The sequence below is a fragment of the Actinia tenebrosa genome, unplaced genomic scaffold, assembly GCF_029948245.1.
Source record: "Actinia tenebrosa isolate PJP-AT-01 unplaced genomic scaffold, QUT_ActTen_1.0 PGA_scaffold2__45_contigs__length_23673736, whole genome shotgun sequence".
NCBI classification, from domain to species: domain Eukaryota; kingdom Metazoa; phylum Cnidaria; class Anthozoa; order Actiniaria; family Actiniidae; genus Actinia; species Actinia tenebrosa.
The window spans coordinates 11,427,926-11,448,334 of NW_028292579.1; the positions used below are offsets into that span (position 1 = coordinate 11,427,926).

Sequence of the window (20,409 nt, forward strand, 5' to 3'; positions counted from 1 at the left end):
AAGTGCCTGTAAGCAACTGCGGTTACCCACTGGAATTTGAAGTTCGTGAGTAATATCTTTTGTGTTGTTGTGTTGAGAAGAGTCTGGTTAAGTTGATGCACTTTAGGGTATTAAAATACTTATTTCCGATAACAGATCAACGCTTGATTAATGGCTTTCGAATGTTTCTATGATATCACATATGGAACTATTAGTCTTTGGCCATCGTGCTGTAGTTAGCTTGAATCAGATGGAAGAAAGAATGCTCTGGCACCGAAGATGTGCTTTCTGAGGAAACTCCAAGAGGAGAGGAGAGGAGAGGAGAGGAGAGAAGAGAAGAGAAGAGAAACCCGTCTTTGGCGATGAAGACTTTCTACACACTTTCGAAGATGGAAGGAATTTGACAACGTTTTGATTTAGTTGAGTAAAAAATAACAACATTCTATTTATGCAAGATGTGAAAATCTGAAAAAGTATTGGAATAGACCTTTTTACCAATACTGCGGCCATCTTGAATCCTATTGTTTTAATAAAGACAAACATGGGATGCCGAGGGGGCAACTATTGGAAAATTTATAGAATGCACAGCTGTCAGAATGTCTCTTTATATAACTCGACGCTTTTCAATGCAAAGCAAGTATTGAGCTTGCTGGTAGTTGGAACAATATGCAAAACTCCAAAACAAATTATTTGAAAACGTACTCCCACCCTCTATATGCTTTATAACTGAATTTTCTACTTGTTTGCCCCCTTCGCATCCCATAATTCAAAATGGCCGCCGTATCAGTAAAACGGTCTAGTGGTGTTCGTGTTGGCATACAGATTAAAAACTTTGTCATAACACGTTTCTCTAAAAGAGGAGGAACAAAACACTAAAATCTGATTGGAGAAATACAAGAAATAAGAGAACGTGCCGGTCACACGTAGGGGAATCACCTTTCACTTGCCCGGTCAATAATTCAACCACAAGCGTTCCATTGACGCGTGTACTGACCGAATCTAAAACTATCCATCACGATCGCTTCTACCTTCTGCCTACCGATCAGATAAAACACCGAACAATAACTTTTAAACTAATAAAACAAACAACTAATGAAATACCAAAGATTCAAGTTAACCAGAAACCAAGCTAAAAGCATCTATTATTTAGCATAATGTTTTTTCCATACGTATTAGGAAGCAAGTCATTTCGTTTATTACAAGATCATAAGGTCACATCCACCATACCTTGGATGGCGGGAGTAAATTGTAAAAGCATGTTAAACGAGTTTCTATGTCTTCAATTATCACATTCTTGTAATTAATTCATCGTCTGTTTAGTGGAGTAACATCGTCTAATAGAATCGATATGTATAACTCACAATGACTAGTGTTCTCATATTGATGGGATGTTTTCACGATTATAAATTAAAGTTTGAAAATACCCAACACCGCGTCGGTAACACCCTCCAAAAAAGAGTGCCGGCTAATCGTGAAATTAGAAGCGGAATTCTGTTTCTAATGGTTATACTTTCATAAAAAACGTTTTCAGCTGGAACGTAATTGTATGTTTTCCAATTTCAAACCAAGTGTTATTTGCTTGAGTATTATCGTTATCAACCGCTCTACCGCCTATTTTGCTATTGTGCTTCTTCTTTTTAAGTTTTTATCTGCACTTCTTCAATCTTCCTCTCGTTTTATTACTTTTTCTCTAATAAGTCGAAAAGGTCGATAACCTCTGAGTCATTACCTGTTAAGCAGGTTGTCCCCAGAACATTTGTGGCCCTAAATCTAATAGCTTTTCAAATTGTTCATAGCCTTTCAATGCAAAACAGCACCTGGGAGTTTGTCTGGGACGTGTGGAACTCTTTTTGTTACGTTATCTGCCGCCCGACAAAATGTCATAATAATATAATTAAAAGCAATAAAATGCGAACAAGATGTGCCGCGTGGAGAGACTTTTGACAAACTCTTTAATGAAGTACAAAATGAGCTTTCTCGTGTGGCAGTCATCTTGGCTTGAACAATAGATTTTTCCCCTGCAGTCTCACATTCAAGCTCTTTTGAATAAATGTTCCCGGGCTTAAACAACGTATCTTAATCTTGTTCGAATAAGCTTGGCGGCAGCATAATAAAGCTCTACATTTCCGCCGACAAACTAAGAAAAAAATGTAGATTTTAAAAGACGAGGAAACAAATATTCGAGTAATTTGCATGCTTTGAAACTCGTATTGATTGAATAAGATTGAATATTGAATACTGCATACTGAATAGTGCATTCCAAGACCAAAGGGCACTGTGGGTCTCGTTAATCTTAAATATAAATGAAATGTAAAGCAATTAACTTTCTATATGTAGTTAGTATATTGTTTCAGATGGAATACACTAATACACTTTAGACAATGTCACTATGACCCACAATGCACTTCGGTCTTGGAATGATCTATTCAGTATCTAGTATTTAGTATTCAACCTTTTTTTGAAATAGCTGTACATAGTTATATATTGAAAATTGATAAACGAACGATTCAAAGTTACCACAAGTAATTAAGGTAATCTAAAAGTATCTAAAGTAAAATAAATGATTAAGGACATAAAGGGTGCACAAGATTTTTCGTCCAAGTATTTCCTATTGAGCATGCGCACTTATGAGCTACCCATAAGTCATTGCGAACAGTCAATACCTGCGAATGAAAATCCAATGAAAAGGCTTCCTTAACATAATTAGTCGTTTTGAGGTTAAGGAAAAACTGTGTCGAGTTTGCATTATTTTATGTTACTCTTTCGTGGGACGAAGTAGACGCCATCTTGGAAATATGTGACTTAAAACAGTCCCATAATGCAGTGTAATGCCAATTCGACCCATTTTTTTCCCTCAACCCTGGAAAGGGTTCAGTTCACTCACTGATAAAGCTAATGACTTAGATGCTTGTCACCCGGCAGCAAAACTTTGAAAAAATGCCAGTTCAAAGTCTCAAGGCTTATCAAAAAGAAATGCATCAAACAAACTCATCTAGGCTGAAGGCATTGCATTACACTGCTACCATGGCTACGATACGTAGAAGAACTTTTATTTAATTTAGCTCTTAACTTTAAAGGCGATAAAATAGCGATATCGCGTGGTGAAAAGGTTCAACTGTTAGTCTAAACACAGTTCGAGAGGGAAAGGCAGATACCATCGAACAATGACATGACAGACTTGAGAGTACAAGTGCTTGCCTAATGAGAAAACACTTTGCAATCTTGATGATAGAATTATAGTGGTTGAGCAGTAAACGTTAAGCAGAACACTGGATTATTGATGAAGTGCTAAGATAACCAAGGCATTAGACAAAACGCGGCCAAGAAAACAGTAACAACAGTCCTCTTATACCTTGGGAATGGACCATTCTCAAAATTATCTTGAATGTGATACTAACATGATAATACGAAAACATGCTACAAATTCCATCCAATGAAATTGGGATTTCTTTTGTATTTTTTATGAAAGCCTTGAATCCAGGTAATCTTTTTGAGAAGGGTCCATAATACTTCCTCCGCCATTTCAGACCACATGGCATTCCCTAGAGTATCATTTCTTTGTTTAACGGTTGCGCATGAGAAGACACATGAGTGAACATGGATACAACTCAAGCAAAGAATCTCATTCTCAAGGGGATGACACGTGGTCTGAAATGGGACAATAATAAAGAACTCTATTCTTCTTCAAATTTTTTCTTTTTTGTATAAATACTTTCATTTTTATCGATACCTTAATCTACAGAGATGATGCAATTTTAGTTTTATCAAAGTTATAAGATAGCCATTAGCATGATTTCGTTTAGCAAAGAGAGAAAATAACAGAAAAAATATTGGAAAATCCTCGCGGAATAAAGAGAAGGACCCAACAAACTATACTGACTTATGATGCTGACTCCAATCGAGCCTGGGGCGTTACCACCATTTTACTTCGTCATCAAAGTCTAAACATTTGCAGTTATTTTTAGACAAAGGGAGCACCTTCTTATCAGTCGTTGTAAGACCCTATGTAATATATCTTAAGGGCACAAAAAAGAAATTTGATCGGAGCCACTGGTATCGCCTGTCTTCGTAACTATGTACAACGTTATTTTTCATTAACTGACTGACTGCTATCAGATCGTCGGGTCCAGCTATTTTGATATCTAATCAGGACATAGAACTAGGACTTCCTTGAGCTTGTTAATAGTTACCTACGTTAAAACATTGGAATGACGCTTTTATGTAACCGTATTCTGTTACCATGACTTACGGGTTAAATGTTAGTATAGGAAATCGCACGATTTCGAGTACAATTCGGAATTTATGTTAGGTACGAGTGATGTTTGTTTTCAAAATTGGACGAACGAGCGTTTAGAGCGAGTCCGATTTGAGAACTTTCAAAACATTACTATTCTATCTACTCTTGTCCAATCAGAATCGAGTAATTTTGTTTAGTGTATTATAATATGTGGTAACAAAGACGTACACACATATGACTGTGAAGACTATTCTATGTACGTTTCTCAGATAGCTGATAGAATCTTCACTCGTCCGTTTGTTATATTAGTTATTTCATTCGTTCGATTACGGCCTGCATACTTAGGTCCATTTTATTTTGCCGATTTGATAACGTCAATTTTGCCCTTTTTTTCAGAATAAGACTTGCGTCGAATGCTTTTGGTATATGATATAGTGAAAACTGTAGTACAAAACTACTTTAGTTCATTATACTTGAAGCTAAGACCATAGTTAATGGAGCTCCATTAACTATGATTCACTCTAGTAATAACCAGACTTTTTTGATATCCACGAGTTATGAGCTTCATTTGATAAAAGTGTCAATGAAGCAGTCAAGACATTGAGTCTATTGGACGTGACCACAGATGGTCAGGAATTTCAATTATTAATTTCAATGCAATTAACTGGCTATCTCACTCAGAAAATACAATTAAAACTTGAATCGTTAATTACTAACATTTAGATAATAGTTTTTGTTCTATATTACCTAGTAGGGCCATGAAATGATTTTATCATCGCAGGGTCAAGAATAAAGTTATTTCTAGAATCATGTAGAACAACTTGGCTCAGCCTTGGCGTTTAATAATTCTCTCCCTTGATTCGAGGGTTTTTTCCAGCTTCACCGGTTTTCCTCACTCAGAAAAACTCCTGACTTAGAACGACCTAGGGGTTGTTTCAGGGTTCGATCTGAGAGTTACCCATGCCCTGACTTTGATCAGCCAAGAAGGTTGTTTCTATATAAAATTAGCTGGACAAACTAAGCGCTTATTATACGGTTTTAATATCCTGCGACTTCACAAAACGTTATAAGCTGAATTCTTAACTGAATCAATCTTTGAGTTGAAACAATTTTTTTTTTTTTTTTGCCTTTTTGATTCATATCCGCAAAAGATATGATTCAATACATCTGCGATTTCAAGCGGAGACTTTTAAACTATTTGACTTAATTTATTAGATCTTTCACTGTCGTAGTGGTTTTTTTCGTTCCGGCTTACTATACATCCTATTATTAACATTCAACTCAATTGTAAAATATCGCGGACACACCCAACGCCACACACGCGGAAGCTAAACTTTGCCACTATTGTTATTATGACGTCACCATAGATATTAGACGTCATGTGTATAATGAGCAAACACGTGAGATGCAGACATTGACTTAAATTATAACCTTCGTAAGAAGAGTGTAAACCTTATATCCGTGAAATTGCACAGAAACGAAATAACACATCTATTTCATTGGTGCTATTTTGTACTATTTCACAGATATATGGTTTGCACTCTAGTAGACAATGCATAAATGAAAGATCGTTTTGTGTAAATAAAAAAGGACAATTCAGTTTAAACTATCGACGAGACTCTTGACAAACTGCGTCGTCAAGTCTAACAAAATGCACTTATCCCAATCCTACCATAAAAGAGATAATACAAACACGTCAATCAAAGCGATTATTTTTAAGCCAGTTTCCAAATATACAATTGTCAATTTGACAGTCTAATAATAAACAAACTAAATATCGTAGCAGATAAACTACCGTACCCATTCTAGATTGTCTAGATGTTAATCATTCTACTAATCTCCTCAATAAACATCCAATAATAGTAGTGCCGACCACTGAATTATGTTTAAGGAATTACAATAGCTGATTCAGACTACTATTGGTCCACGGCTAGCGTAAAAGAGAACTTAGTCTCCGGCTTGTCTATTCCCTTATGACATTAGAGAGTTTAAGATTGTCGTTTACGGCAAACGTGAAACGTCAGTTGACCATTAAAAAATTCTTTAAAATTAGTGAAAAGGAATCGCAAAAAACTCCAAGTAGTAGATAAACAAAAGAATACTTGTCTTTGTCGAGAAGGTTTGCAAAAGGTAAAGTGAAATGTAGGGAAACGATGAAAACGTGGTCACGTTTGCCGTTTGCGGGAAGGAAAAACGGGAATCTTAATCTGCCTATTGAGAGCCAAAATACTCGAGTACGCGGCAACGCGATGTCTCATTGACGCAATTCTTTACATCAGCAAATATATGTATATATATAACGATAGAGGTAGAGCGCAAACCAGATATCCGTGAAAAATTAACTAACCAAATTGTACAAATTCTAATAAAGTTTTGTAGTTTACGGTCTCCTGAGGTCTGCTGAACTTACTCATTTGTGAAAATTTGTAGAAAATTTTTTACGAAGTTTTTCACGGAGTATATGGTATGCACTCTGTTGTATATGAACTTGGAGTCAACGTCAACTTGGCTAGGAAGCAAGACTCGTCTTACAAGGTCACTATGTCATTGAAACCGATAAACAGCAAAACACTATCGACTGACATCACGGACTAACCAATTAACAAGAAAACATATTAAACTACAACATAAACCACCCTGGTAATTAAGACTCCTTTTCTAGTGTTGAGTTGGTTAGTGCTCTTTCAATTCATTGACGATTTTGGAGTGTAATCTGACTTAAGTCTGGCCTTACATGAGTAATTAAAGGAGCTGAAAGGCAGGCATAATTGGTGAAGGTAGAAAATACACAGATATTTAGCTATACCCTACGAGACAGACACCAGGTCTCTTTACTCACCTTAGGACGGCTTCTCGGCTTGTACGATCCACAAACAGGACACTCCAGTAAGTTTATACTATACTAGATAGACGAACTCGACTAATCAATGGAACCTCTAGAAACTTGTAGTAGTCTTAGTAGAGACTGTAGAAGGTACTAAATCCAGGTTTGGCAGATGTGTTATAGAGATCCTCCCTAGTAATAATATGGAAAATAATCTCTTAGCTGGCGTTAAATACTGAGGAGTCGAGGTAATGAAGTCCAGAAATATCTGATTCAGAAAGCTTAAACTTTTGACCCGTTACTTCCGCCCGGCAGGTTGGTTTCCGGTTTAAACTATCCACAAACAGACATTCTTGTACAAATAGGACGAGTTCGCTGACAACTGAAGGAACTGTGACAAAAAATGTATTCTAAACAATGAAAACATTGCCAGGAAATACGACACTACGTAAAGAGTCTTTCAGAAGGAGTAATGTAAAACATGTAAATAGGAGTAATGTAAATCATTCGATGAGGATTTACATCCTCACAGCGGAAGGTTCGATTCGTCAGTCTTCACCTCGCGGCAGACATTTACACAGTGTGCATTATGTGAATTTAATTAGTTAGATCGCATTTCAGGTTATTTAGCCGGAGAAGTTGCATGCTGCAAACTCGCTGCACTCTTCCTTATATGGCTCTAAAGTGATGGTACCATGGCACATTTTCTGCCCTCAGTTCAAACCAACATGGCAGCCTTCAAAGCCAATCAATAGAACCTATTAGTCCTTTTCCCATTTCAGAACACGGGTCATACCCTTGAGTATTACTTCTTTGTCTATCAGTAACGCTGGAGAAGGCACAAGAGTATCGATGTAATTCAAAAAACAAACCTTACCCTCAAGCGAATGGCACGTAGTCTGAAATGTGAAAGGAAAGCGTTACGCCCAAGCTGAAGAGATCTATTGAGCTTAAGATTCATGCACTCAAACAACAAGTTATACGATAGTTTTCAGTCAAGGATAACATTTTGTAATTAAGGAATATGACAACTTGTCTGATGAATGATGAAGGATGAGGGTTAAGGGGAGATTAGACTGAGACGTGGGTCGATAGGGAACGGGTGGAAAAGATGCCTCATGCATAGCTAGCAAAATACTCCCCCGAGGCGGCAATATAGACAGTAAAGACAGAATTTCTTAGTAAGAACAATTTTTGACCTTACCAGAACAAAGTAAACATATAAATTTCAACAAATGCTCATATCGGTTCGATTATAGGCATTACTCGTTCAAAGTTGACTGATCGATGCATTTGAAAGTTTTCAATTTGTTTCCAAATTTTTAGTATACATTTTCAGGTCGCAGATAATAGACAGCCCTTCAAAGATTATAGGTCGATCGTTTTCATGGGCAATTAATTTTTTTCCCAGTACTAGTACAAATAGGATTGGCACGTTTGAATCATGTTTTGTTGTTTTTGTTTTGTTGTTGTTGTTTGTTTTTTTTATTGTGTGAACGGCAATTTTGCCACGTCCTAACAAGATAGATAACCCAGATAAAACAAAAGATGTTTTTGGTTTAACCCAGCAGCATTTTATACAAAGATTTCCATTCGAATTGTTTCATACACGAGTGATAAGAGTTCTAGGCTCTTAGTCATAAAGTGTACACTAAACTTCGACTTAACGACGCAGAAGTCGCCAACGCGTCTGCTGCTGCACCTTTTCCACTCGGTCAGATGGAGGCGCGCGTCACCGGTCAGGGTTGCCAGATGACTTCCACGTTTCACGCATTTTTAACGGAAATTCGCGCATTACGCATACTTTCAACGGTAGTTTTATTCTCGTAAAACAAGGACGACTGAATTTTATATTTTAATTCTTACTTTCCCCCTTACACATCTTCAACACTAAATTATAAAATAGCTAAGATATAACGCGCGCTCTAATTGGTCAACTTCGGTGTTATATAACTCAACATAGCACGCGCGCTCGTTTTCCATCTCTTCAGGTAAAAAGGACTCACGAGTTTTGTCCTTCTCGCGTATTACGCATATTCAGCACCAGTGTTACTCTCGTAAAGCAAGGACAATTGATCTTAATCATTCTTTCCATCTTACACATATCAAACAGAAAAGGATAAAACTGAATTATGATCGTCTCAACTTAAGCCTAGAGTCCTTACGTATAAGGTATTTCTTTAGTCCAAATCCCGCGTAAGGCGCATTTCCACCCTTGGTTTTCTACCCCTGGTACAAGGGGGAGCGTTGTAAGCCGCCATAGTGTGCCACACAGTGAAAGACTTAGTTTTTTATAGTAGTTATATTCTTTAATTATAAACAGTAGTTTTATACATTTTTAAATTTATGACCCATTTATATATAACAAGTATTTTTTATTTATTTATTTATTTATTTATTTATTTATTTATTTATCTATTTATTTATTTATTTATTTATTTATTTATTTATTTATTCATTTATATTCTGTTTATTGAGGTCCTTTTTTAAGAATTATCGAAAGATGAATTAGTTTCCTCAATAAAGATTATTAGTGTATATTTTCTACATAAGTGAATATAATAAATCCGGCGCTCTCATAGGTCACAATGTACGTCCTATGCAGTTAAAAAGTACTAAAACAATTCTTATTATTAATCTCTTTGCCGCCGTTTCTTTACTCCTGCGGCCGGTTCCCACGGACGGACATTACATTTTCAGCCAGACTGACGTCAGAGTAAAGCCGTTTATTCGAGATATTTCGGCGTTAACATCCTTTATGACATTCTGAGGTTTGTTTATTGATTTTCCCTCCTCAAAAACTAACTCTAGGTTTCGGAAATTGATTCAGAAACTGTGCTATAGTCATGAGCTTTAGCGGTCATTCAATAAAGTTAGACAATAAGATCAACTCTTGAGAAAAAGAAATTTTTTGTATGATATATATACCTATTTCAAAAAGCGTTGTCATCGTCAAAGGCGATAAGCGATAGGCCATTCCGACATGGACTAAATGGCTTCGTTGAATACAAAGGCATTGAATCAGTCTCAACACTAAGGTCAATGTTATTGACGAGAATAGGATAGAAGCTGAAACACAAGTCATTCCAGTAGTTCTTGGATCTTGGAAAGACCTATCGACTATCGCTTTGCGCCTATTGCGGCCTATTGCCTATCGCCTTTGGCGATGACAGCGTCTATTGAAATAGGTGTATATATATATCTTTTGTATCCATCGAAAGAAGCAAATCCATTCCTTTTTCTATCTTTTTTTTTTCTTTTCCATCGACTCGAGCAGCTTCAAATTAGGTTTAAACCACAAGTCAACGTTTGACTGACTTCAGTGATAATTTTCGATATAGTAGATGGCGTTCTGTAGTTCAGAACCATCGATCAATGATAGCTAGGCTTCCTAACATACCAAAAAAATCAAAATGGCAAAAAAATGTTTAACAGAATGAGTATATTGTAATCTTATTGTACGAAGTTTTTTACGGCAATAAATATATTTGGAAGTCAGTTTTTTGTACATTCAAGACGTACCACCTTGCGACCTAAGTCTCAATATATTGATCATGAGGTCTAGCATTCAAATATCAGCCACAAACTTTGACCACTGGTTGCGTTACTTTGACTTGGCAAGGACAACGGTCCCACACCCACTAGTTTTAGTTCACATGACTAGCCTGTGTTTCCTTGATTAATTCCTGGTTCAGTAGCGACAAAATCTTATCAGGAAGAGAGTATTAGACGAAGACGATTTTTCCCCATTAAAGGCGCACTCGTGAGCCTTCATATAGTTTAGTCAACTTTTTTACGTTGGACCTCACTCCCCTCTATTAATTAAGGATCAACCAACAGGGCAGTTGTTGCACACACCGCTCTACTCTTCTTAAATAGTCAACATACCAAAGCTTGTTCTGACAAGAGTTTGTGAAGAGCAGTTAACAGATGTCCTGTTTATACGATTTACCTCTCACTAAGAAACGACGTGATACCCAGCTAAGGATAGAACATCTAGACCTTACATCATGCTGGGGACGCCTTTCAACTACAGGAAAAACTACAGGAAATGAGAATAATAGCGAGGGATTGTAAGCACATTTTCGTAAAACCACATCTGTAAGTTTGTCACGATAGCTGATGCACATTCTTACGCCCGTTAACTTTGTCGTAAATTTGCATAATTCCGCCTGGGCCAAGGCAACCGGAAGTGTAAATAGTTTGTCTTTGGGGTTCTGTTCATTGGAGATTTCGTTTAAAACATTGTTGATAAAGTCATCTCACCAACAAGGAAGATGGACTTTGAAGGCGCGAAACCCTAAAGCAAGAGAAAACGAACTACGAGAAGGAATCCCCGTGCCCCATCATGTGAACACTTTGATGCTATTTTTAGGATCATTGATGTTATTTTTAACTCGTTACCATGCCCGCGCGATAATCATGCTTCCCTTTAATGCCTCGTTTTAGGAAAGAAAAGCGCCATATTTCGCAACGTCCACAACAAAAACACAGGCTTTTGTTTACTGCAAGACTGGAAGCCGCCTACCCTCAAGAAATCAACCAATCAGGTTCTTCGCTCAAAATATCTCCAAGCTAAATATAGCATCAAACTGTGCACATGATGGTTACAAGACTATATAGGCAGGATTCCTTCTCTTAGTTCATATTCTCTTGCCTAAAGTCATTTACAAGTCGTAGCTTTTCTCTTAAAGTCCCTATTGTAATTACTAGCACTACCTCTACTGCTATCACCAGCATCATCTTCATTTAAGGCATCAACAACTAGTAACAACAGGTGCTTACTTCGAATAATTCAGAATATTTCCGAAAATCTTCAGTTTTCGCATATGTTGAAAACTGGTTACAGTGCGACTACGTTAAACAAGGCCACCCAAACAAATTTCAAATCAATCAAATTCACAAATCACATTTTTAACGCTGCATAATAGATGAATTGTTCACTCCTGATCATACACACACTCGTATAAAGTAAAATATATGCTTTTAAAAGAAAATATATCAAAAATTTGTACAAATTTTTTTGTTTAAATACTCAATCGTGATTGGCTAATTTGTATGAAAATACAAATGACTCTATTGCCATGCCTCCTGTCGTGGCTGCCATCACGTGATGGTACAAGCATCCGTTGTGTTCTTGTGTCATTCACAAGAAATACAGAAATATTACTTTATTTTTATTAATTGAAGTTACTTTAAAATGGTCGAGAAAATGCTTTTTTGTTTGTTTGTTAATGCGGTGGTGCTGGTAGTTTAGTCACTGTAATTTTTGCTACTGTTTGTGGTGCTGTTGTTATCGTTGTCGTTGTTATATCTGATGACACATTGCACCAGTTTGACAAATTTTCCCTTAAAGAAAATACACTACATAAACTATTCTCACTTTTTTGTACCCTTACAGTCAGTAAAGGCACTCGTGAACACCTCTAAAATGAAGCATTGACTTCAAATACATGGAGTAAACAAAATCTTCTTAATTCCAATTGCTCAAGGGATTGTTGTGACAAAAAACACTCGAAATGCGGTTCGCGGAGTGTCCTCACTGTAAACGTTGTCCGAGTGGTCGCTCCCCCAACCTAGGTGAAATTCTTTTAAAAATCTTAACTCGGTATTTGAATATCCTTAATCCGGGGATTAAGATAGACGAGGACGAATAATTAGCAGCATTATCACTATGGTGCAGCTGGAAAGTTGGAGAAAGAATGATGATGGACGACTCAGAAATTCTTTAACTATATCAGTTTGAACCCAGTTATCAAAATTATCGTGGATGCAAGGCTCACATCGAAATACAAAGAAATGCCACAAATTCCATCGAAAAAATGTGTTTTTTTCCCGTGTTTTCGTGTTAGCTTCGCATCGTCGATAATTTTGAGAACTGGGTCCAGTCAGTTACTAATTAGCCTAATCTTTCTATTTGAGCCTACTCTTACTCAGTTATTTTCTCTATGCTGAATATATTTCATCTATTACTTCAATCTAACACGTAAAAGCTCATTGCGCATGATCTTATGGGTAGATAGATGCATATCTACTTTTCAGGCTTAAGCGCATTTTGTTACTCCTTTCTTGCTTGCTATATTTTTGTTAAAATGGCTACGATTGCGCATAAATTCGGTTTTAGTTATATAAAGGAAAGGATAAAAAAAAGTAGATGAGAAAGATTATCGACTAATTAGATTTGTCCTTCACCACGTGATAATACTATAATTTATTTATCCAACTATTCGAATTAGCGTACGAATAACTCAGGAGAAAGCCTGGAGTGAGTGCAAATATCCTTTGATATTATTTTGCAAGTTTTTTTCGGTACAAAAAAAAAAAAAAAAAAAAAAAAAAAAAAACGGTTTTGTAAACTATTTTTTAAAATATATTTGTTTTGAAGCCTTCTTTCGGGGAAAAGGTAAGATCACTTGGATAATAAATCGGTCTCGACAAAATATACAACAGGCTCGAAAAAATATCCTCCCGTATTCCAGCCTAAAATGTCTATAAATAAGATCTATATGCTGGCAAAAATTTACTCTCCCTGTCATGTGACTAACTACAGTATATGATGGATGGTAGCAGTTGAGAATGCTTTAGGGATTTTGATTGGAGCTTAATTTATGGAACAGACTACGACGAATTTAAGTCATCGAGGAGGTTTCTGTTGCACAATCATGTGATTGTCGGTACTATATACAGTCATACACTCGAACTTGGCAAAACTGATTACTTGCGGTGAAGTACCTTTGAGAAATCGTTCATCACATTCGCGTGACGGCTTAAATAACTGACTGAGATTATCTAAGAACTGAAAAACAGTAAGCAGGAAAATATAAAAATCTGCCGGCATCGTAATCAGTTCTCCCTTTACTATCGTTATCTTTAATTGACGTTATTGCAATTGGGTTTTCTGCAAATGATGATCAGTATCGCATACATTTCTTTCAAAAAGTAAAGAAAAAATTGAATCGCAGACCCTACTAAAGCCTTAGCAGACTAAATCCCTACCCACATGTTTCAAAACAATAAAAGTATTTACATCCAAAATTGAAATATCTCAATGCACAAGAGAAAGGATTTTTTTTTTCTCTTCTCCTTATATTAAGAATTATAACTATTTCCCTGTTTCAGAAAGCAAATCAAACGTTTGAATAGACCTCGCACAAATTTCCTGCCTAGAGCTAAAAACCATGAAAACATTTTATATCAAGAATTAAAATATTTTACTCCAGAATAGAAGGGAATGCTTTTTCTCTTTCCCCTATATTACTGTAAGAATTAGAGCAAGTAGTTTATATTTAAAACTCCATTTCCCTGTTTACGTCCTTGTTATTTACCTGAATATATAAGAATCCCTTGTATTTACTGCACGGGTTTCCGTTGGTGATAAACGTACACCTTCTTACCGCGTATTTTGCTGCAGGAATGGTTAAGGACTGTATTCATTAGACCCTTAATATGGCTGATTCTCATACCTGGCCCCGCCCCATCGCTACAATGTTATACTGTCGATGGGGATCAGCGAACGCCATCGGGGGTAATATATCTCCCACTAACTGCTACGACAACTGGGATATAGTATTAGCTTTTCACCTAGAAAAATTCTTTATGCTTGCCTTTCGGTTCTACTTATTCACATTTTCATAGTCCTATTCAGAGTCTTGTTAATCTGCGTCTGTTGCGGTATTCCCTTTACTTTCTAGATTCATGATTGCACCGCCTAGGTTGGTAGCTTTGCCGCCACGTCCCCAGCAAAGGCATCGGTGAAAATCCTTTATACAAGATAATTATTCTCAAAGTATAGGATAATCCCTGATTAATTGTTGATGACGAATTATACAACGTGTCAAAACAAAAGTAAGGGAACTCGAAAGAAAATCCAAATGCCTGATAGGAATTTATCTATTGTTTTACACTATTTTCTACAAGATAACTCGTAATGAAACAATGTTTTAAAAACGGCTTAAAACGAGAAAAATCTGATTATTAGTGCAGTGTCAGTATAATATATATATATATAGATATTTAGATAGATGACTCTGTTGTAAATCCATGTGTCTCTTGAAGAAACGCAGCTTGTAAATCGTTGCCAAATGTGTGACACTCGAACAAACCACAAACGATTGTAATCTACCTAGGAAAATACACACCGCAGCTGGAAAACTTACAAGAGGTGTAATATTGATCGCTAGAGGAAACTGTACGTAGGAAATGATCTTTTGTTTTCAAATTGATTCTCAGTAATCTCACACGATAACCGCATGAGAAGAAAAACGGGCGGATAAAATAACCTTCTCCCTTGGTGGAATCCCATATGGAGCAACATTCCTAAACACGCAGTCCTAAACATCTATTCTATGCATGTGTTCTGTATAAAAGATATGTATACTTTGTGCGTACGATAGATAATTAAGCCCCTTGCATGGAATTTTTATCTGGGGGTCTTAGTCGCTTGATGAATTCTACTTTAGTGATATCCCAGACTACAGACACTAGCTTTAGTCTTGTATTATTGATGGATTCCAGGCATTCCCAAGAGAGTTAAAAGACAAAAACATGGCGGCCATTGTGGTACCGTTAACAATGGATGCTAATGAGAAATCTTTTGTTAAATGGTACCAACATGGCCGCGATGACGTAACGTGCAAACGAAAAATAGAAAATCATTCACAAACTGCGCCAAGAAAAATGTGAAGAATATATAACTTAAACAAGATAAATCATTTGAGATTCCCCGTGCCCTTGCTAATATCGCTGAATAATGTACTTTTAAACGAAGCTTAACTTGTACAAATGAGTCGACATTGGAATTTAGTACTGATAATTAGGCCCCTTGCAATAAATCGTTTTCTTCAAAGTTACGAGGCTTAACGCACTAATATGACTAAGTAATTTACTTATAAATGAGGTTGTACAAATGAGCCTGTGGTGATTGAAAGCAATGGTATTTATAGTATTCGAAAAGGAGTAGGTATTAAGTAAGTAAGTATTTATGCCTTCAAACTGTGACGGTTTTTATAGAATCACTTTGTTCAGTTTTCACGTTTTCATGAGATTCTTATCATTTTTACGCTTCATTTAGGGATTTGCATGAGGACCTACCCCAAGATTTCAAGATCATAATCATCCTCTTCTTAAATTTGTCACGCTTCATTCAGACGAATACCTGTGCGTGTTCTTTATATTGTGATCGTAATACCTTTGCCCATCATGCTTTAGACAGGAATGCATGACGTTTTTTTCTTCGAATTCATTTCCATATCTAATTTTTTCTCTAGTTATTGAGGCACGTATGCGTACATTTGCACACCATGCCATAGCACGAATGCAGGACTTGTTTAATTCGCCTACATATCTTTATTTTTCAGTTATTAAGGTGCGTGTGCGAAATACTCTTTTCTATCGTGCATTAGACATCCATGACGTATTTCTTTGTTTCCATAACTAATATTTTATAGTAATTCAGGCGCGCATGCGTAATATGTTTAGGCACCGTACCGCAGACATCCATCCATGACGTATTTCTTTGTTTCCATATCTAATATTTCATAGTCATTCAGGTGCGCATGCGTAATATATTTAGGCACCGTACCGTAGACATCCATGACGTATTCTTTGTTTCCATAACTAATATTTTATAGTAATTCAGGCGCGCATGCGTAATATGTTTAGGTACCGTACCGCAGACATCCATGACGTATTTCTTTGTTTCCATATCTAATATTTTATAGTGCAAACCTATTACCATTGAACTTAGTTAGGACGTCTTAATGCTCTTACAAAGCGTTACCTATAATTAAAATGTCGCTTATGCGGTTTTCGTCAAACATACTATACAGTCGATCCCAAAAACGTTGTCCTAGTGAAAAGAGGTTTATAGGACAATAAATGTCACGTGTGGAAATAGGAATCTGAACGTGCTGCATCACATGCGTGGCAGAAAATGTCGACGGCGGGTAATTTAAAACAAGTTCTTTCGACTTTAGAAGTTCGGGTTTTGGACTCCAAGAAGAAGTCTAGCTACGTTGTAAGAAGTTTACCCAATTTTCCAGTGTTAGAGACCGTTTCAGAGCTACGTTCTGAGCTAGTGAAAGCCTTACCAGACTTCGAGAACGTTCTGCAAGACTGAGTAATGAGTAATGAGCAAACCAATCTGCACGCACCATACCTTCTTGCGCGTGAATCCAAGCCTGTGGACCGTTCTGCATATAATGTTTGGGCACTAAAAGCAGAGCCAGTTGTATTGAATATTTTCGACGCTATTTCATTCAATTGCATTTCAGGATGTTCTAGAAGACACTCCATGACGATATACTCTTCATGCGGAAAAAGTGTTCCTGTTTGAGGAGGTCGGTCGACGGGCCAAGGATTAATGTCTCCACTAGTGTAGACGTCCGTTTGACCGTTTTAGGACTTAAAAACAGATTAGCGGCTATCTCCTGGTATGTTTTTGCATAAAACAAATGTTGCCTACCATTCTCCACCTTAAATCATCCGAGAAAGCCCGCGGCATCTTTCAGATTCAGTTTTCAATACTGTAATTTACTTTTGCATCAGTATGCTAATTTTAAAAATCCACGCGCGTAAAACTGAATATTGAATGAGACACGTGACATTTATTGTCCTATAAACCTCTTTTCACTTGGACAACGTTTTTGGGATCGACTGTACCTTCCCTTTGGCGCATGAGCAGCTCGTTGTCTCAGTCTGTTTCGTCAGTTTTGCGCACTTGTTCCGTCGCTTCCGAATAGGACGTTTGCATGATGGCGTCATTTGACTCCCACTACCATAATGCTTCGCGAATTTTCTTTCTGATTCAAGTTTGTATTTCCTCATGAGAATAGTAAGACAATTGGTGCTAATTAACTGAACAAAAGAAAGTGTGTAAATAGGGAGTCTGGTGGTAGAGGTCAATGACGCCATCGTGGAAACGTCCTATTATCAAACTCCTTTTCCTTCATTCTTACACACTTACAAATTCGTATTCCTAGGGTTCTAGGTTCGTCCCCTTGGGGTTTAGGTTTATCTGGGTTTATACTTAATACTCGATCAAAAAAAACTCAGTCTGAGGTCAATGATCATTCGCATTATGGACAATGCAAAGAGAAAGTGTATACATATATTAGGGCTTCCAGTTTTTTCGCGATCTATCTCTTCATGTTCTTTACATAACAACTACAGATCAACGTACAACCATACTGCACGCTTGAAAACTTTAAGATGTGCATTTTCCTTACAGGCATTTCAAACTACATAGTTTTGCTTGCAGAACACAACAGCAGGTCGATATTTGTTTCATTGATCGAAAATACAGCTTTAGTTCCAAGATGAACTTACCAGTATAAATGTTGACTTAACTCCAGTTCGCTTCTCTTGCAGGTCCTGCCTTTGAACTCCTAAACCTTGACCAACGTGCATGAACCCCAAGCAGAGATAACTAGCTAAAAACTAGTGTGAACCCCAAGCAGCTTGTGGTTTTTGCTTGTGATGTCCCCAGAACTAGACTGTACAGCAAGCGTTTCACCTCAACTTTACAACCACTAATGAAAACCCCATAAGAAGTCAACGTAGACCTTCTTTAAGGTATGCTACAGCTCATTCAATCAAAAGCCCTCATTATTTTACACCTTAGTATAGACATATTTCGCTCGTTTTTGTCGTGAAAACTCGCGAAGAAAAAAACAGGCAAATCAAGTAAAATAATAACGATGAAGTGTCCGAGAAGTGTTGGCTTGGTGGGGTCGAAGTTACACTCTGTTCCTAATAATTTGTCCAGTATTTAACGATACATCATTGATGTCAGACAAGATAGTGTCTCATAGTACAAAAGGCATTGAAGGAAAACCTAAGAGATTGAACCAGTTCATGTGGTATTAAAACACACGGCTCTGGTAACGCGATTATCCTAGATTATCTGCTATGCTTTAAAACTTGCTTAATCCAGCAACTGGACTCGTAGTATTGAGATATAGAAACAGCATCTGTCTCTAACGCACAGTGACTGTAGCTCATCTTTCTGAGGTTGAGATATTTTAGTGTTTATTTCATGTTTAGTCTATTTTTAGATCATTAGGGAAGTTAAGTGGAGGCAAGTGTCTGAAGGAGTGGTGCACACCAAGAGAAAATGAACTAAGAAAAGGAATCCCCGGCCCCATCATGTGCTCACTTTGATGCTATTTTTAGAATCATTGATGCTATTTTTAACTCGTTACCATGCCCGCTCGATAATCATGCTTCCTTTAATGCCTCGTTTTAGGACACGAAAAGCGACAAAAACACAGGCCTTTCAGTCTTCGCTTTGTCTTTAAATCTAAAGGTTTGAGTAAGGTTATTGAAAGTGCACTCGATCCTTGTGATATCACACGAATGCCACCAGAATGATTTCACAGTACTTCAATGTATTTGCTCATTTAAAAAAAATTCGAATTAACACCATCCCTCAAAGTGACTAGAGGAAATTCTGCAGCTATACAAATGCACTTGATCCTTTTTTTGCTGTATTAAACACAGTGATACCACATGAAAGCAACTAAAAACATTTCACATTTAACCGATTTCCACCTCCTATAAGAGACATTGACAGTATAAATGAATTTAAAAGCCTAGTTAAGACATACCTCTTTAAGCGTGCATTTTTTTGTTGACTATTAACATGGAACTTATTTTTCAAATCAATTTTAGATATTTATAATAATAGATTTTTTTTTTTTTCAATCTTAGCTGTAAAAATGTATATACGATCTTTTCATTTTAGTCGTCATTTTTGATTTTGTAAAGCACCCGTACATATCCAGATGGAACACGCGCTATATAAATACATTATTATTATTATTATTATTATTATTATTATTATTATGCAGCTTCTCATTAATCCCATATTATTTTCCAATAATATTTTATAATATATATATTTTATAATAATATTTTATAATATTTTCCAATTATTTTCTTAATTGGACAGGTCTTGTTGATATGGGATTAATTAAGCAGCTATATAATTAATAAGTAATGGGATTTCATGCTCCCCAATCAAGAAATAATTAGACTCGAAAAATAGGCATACGGCCTCATCCAATTTGGTCAGTCCTCAGAATTTTCCTCGTCCAATTATTTCTTAATTGGACAGCATGGAGTCGTATTACATATACTTATTATTTACTCGGCTCACTGAATATAACTGCTTATGATTATCAAACATTTTAAAAAAGAGTCTAATTAGTACCACTGATCTTTCAAAGTCTATTGGAAGAGGAAAGCGCCTTTACAAATGCACTTAATTCTTCCTTGCTGCATGGTAATACCAAACGACTGTACCAGAAACGTTTCTCAGAGTACATCAATATTAGCCACCACCTATTTAAGTTTTTTTTGAAAAGACTGA

At 36.6% G+C, this 20,409-nt stretch overlaps 1 protein-coding gene across 1 annotated transcript in view; it reads right to left on the bottom strand.

Annotated features, from left to right (window-relative positions):
- Positions 1-7,290, bottom strand: part of LOC116300605 (uncharacterized) — a 32,144-nt gene extending 24,854 nt beyond the window's left edge. Inside the window, exon 1 of the mRNA XM_031709505.2 lies at positions 7,056-7,290. The gene's annotated coding sequence lies outside the window, so the exon portion shown is untranslated. The remainder of the gene's footprint in view (positions 1-7,055) is intronic.
- Positions 7,291-20,409: the final 13,119 nt, after the last annotated feature.